A 2,929-nucleotide genomic window follows, 5' to 3' on the forward strand; every position below is an offset into this window, starting at 1 on the left:
AAGTTTGGAAAAATGAGATTTTTTTCTGGAATGCTTCATCCAGCCCTAATCCAAATGCCCCTGGACTACACTGGCCGGTAGTGGTTCTCTAGCGTCTCAGACAGGGGTGTTTCCATCATGTTCTACCTGAGATCCCTTTAACCAGAAATGCCAGGGAATGGACCTGGAACACAGGAAGCTGCCTTATATCAGGGCTGCATTCAGACATAGGATTCATTGCATTAATTTCCCTGGTGTTACCTGACCCTGAAATGAGTGCTAAACTTCTGCTAGATTCTGCTAGATTTCCAGAAATGGCTTTTATGTCATGTGAAAGATCAGATAAAACATGAAAATTAGCAGGCAAGGAAGCATTGGGAAGATGGAATAACATGTCATCTGAATACGGCTCTCCAGGGTTTAGGCAGGGATCTCTACCATCCCTACTTGGAGATGGCAGGGATTGAACTTGGGACCTTCTGCATGGAAAGCAGATGCTCTACCACTGAGCTACAGCCCTTTCCCCACTTGTAACCTGAACAGGGGTAACTCACTCTGGCACCTCCTTCCCCACCTCCTTATGCTGACCCAGCATTAGTTGGAAAAACAATTTTCTTACATAATGTAGGAATGAAGCAAATTGGTGGAGAGGAACAAGAAGTTTCAAAGAGCTGCTTCAAAAAGATCAACATAGGAAGCTGCCTTATAGTGAATCAGACCATTGGTCCATCTAGCTTAGTATTGTCTACACCAGGCTTTCCCAACTAGTGGGCCACCAGATGCTGTTGGACCGCAATCCCCATCTTTCCTGACCATTGGCAATGCTGGCTGAGGCTGATGGGAGTTGTGGTCCAACAACATCTGGTGGCCCACTAGTTGGGAAAGGCTGGTCTACACTGACTGGCAGCGGCTCTCCAGGGTTTGAGGCAGGGAGTCTTCCCCCAGCCGTACAAGGTGATGCCAGGGATTGAAACTGGGACCTTCTGTGTGCAAAGTAAATGCTCTGCCACTGAGTTATAATCCTTCCCCAATGTGGAATGTGTTACATTATTATTATTATTTTATTATTATTATTATTATTCCACATACCAAGCAATGGGCTCTGTCACTGGGTGATAGCCACATCATGCATCTTGCACTAGGTTCCTATCAGTGGTGGCCTGATATCTAGTGCCAGAGGTGGGTGGTGGATGGGTCAGAGTTTTGGCTCCAAGTGCAGCACTTTCACGAGAGTGAATAGCAGCCATTCAGTTTTAGGGGAGAATCTAAAGGAGCATTGCTGGGGTAGGGATTGAAGTTACTTTCAGTGATATCAAGCTATGTTTAATGGGGGGCATTTTTCCTTCCTTTTTACCCATGTTGCAAACTGAAGCTCATGGGGCACATTTGGGCAAGGGGAGATCTTTAGACTGCAGCTTCTAACTGGAAAAAAAGTAGATACTTCCAATATGTTGAACTTGTCAGAAATATTGTGAGTTTATACTCTTCCCTCATAAGAACATAAGAAGAGCCTGCTGGATCAGGCCAGTGGCCCATCTAGTCCAGCATCCTGTTCTCACAGTGGCCAACCAGGTGCCTGGGGGAAGCCCGCAAGCAGGACCCGAGTGCAAGAACACTCTCCCCTCCTGAGGCTTCTGGCAACTGGTTTTCAGAAGCATGCTGCCTCTGACTAGGGTGGCAGAGCACAGCCATCATGGCTAGTAGCCATTGATAGCCCTGTCCTCCATGATTTTGTCTAATCTTCTTTTAAAGCCATCCAAGCTGGTGGCCATTACTGCATCTTGTGGGAGCAAATTCCATAGTTTAACTATGCGCTGAGTAAAGAAGTACTTCCTTTTGTCTGTCCTGAATCTTCCAACATTCAGCTTCTTGGAATGTCCACGAGTTCTAGTATTATGAGAGAGGGAGAAGAACTTTTCTCTATCCACTTTCTCAATGCCATGCATAATTTTATACACTTCTATCATGTCTCCTCTGACCCGCCTTTTCTCTAAACTAAAAAGCCCCAAATGCTGCAACCTTTTCTCCTAAGGGAGTCGCTCCATCCCCTTGATCATTCTGGTTGCCCTCTTCTGAACCTTTTCCAACTCTATAATATCCTTTTTGAGATGAGGCGACCAGAACTGTACACAGTATTCCAAATGCGGCCGCACCATAGATTTATACAACGGCATTATGATATCGGCTGTTTTATTTTCAATACCTTTCCTAATTATCCCTAGCATGGAATTTGCCTTTTTCACAGCTGCTGCACACTGGGTCGACATTTTCATCGTGCTGTCCACTACAACCCTGAGGTCTCTCTCCTGGTCGGTCACCGCCAGTTCAGACCCCATGAGCGTATATGTGAAATTCAGATTTTTTGCTCCAATATGCATAATTTTACACTTGTTTATATTGAATTGCATTTGCCATTTTTCTGCCCATTCACTCAGTTTGGAGAGGTCTTTTTGGAGCTCTTCGCAATCCCTTTTTGTTTTAACAACCCTGAACAATTTAGTGTCATCAGCATACTTGGCCACTTCACTGCTCACTCCTAATTCTAGGTCATTAATGAACAAGTTGAAAAGTACAGGTCCCAATACCGATCCTTGAGGGACTCCACTTTCTACAGGTCTCCATTGGGAGAACTGTCCGTTGATTCCTACTCTCTGCTTTCTGCTTCTTAACCAATTCCTTATCCACAAGAGGACCTCTCCTCTTATTCCATGACTGCTAAGCTTCCTCAGAAGCCTTTGGTGAGGTACCTTGTCAAACGCTTTTTGAAAGTCTAAGTACACTATGTCCACTGGATCACCTCTATCTATATGCTTGTTGACACTCTCAAAGAATTCTAATAGGTTACTGAGACAGGACTTTCCCTTGCAGAAGCCATGCTGGCTCTGCTTCAGCAAGGCTTGTTCTTCTATGTGCTTAGTTAATCTAGCTTTAATAATACTTTCTACCAGTT

General features: G+C 44.8%; 1 non-coding gene across 1 annotated transcript; it reads right to left on the reverse strand.

Annotated features, from left to right (window-relative positions):
* Positions 1-427: 427 nt before the first annotated feature.
* TRNAG-UCC (transfer RNA glycine (anticodon UCC)) lies at positions 428-496 on the reverse strand. Its single transcript has one exon. It is a non-coding gene; the product is annotated as a tRNA-Gly (tRNA).
* Positions 497-2,929: the final 2,433 nt, after the last annotated feature.

Source organism: Rhineura floridana, chromosome 5 (genome assembly GCF_030035675.1).
Source record: "Rhineura floridana isolate rRhiFlo1 chromosome 5, rRhiFlo1.hap2, whole genome shotgun sequence".
NCBI lineage: Eukaryota > Metazoa > Chordata > Lepidosauria > Squamata > Rhineuridae > Rhineura > Rhineura floridana.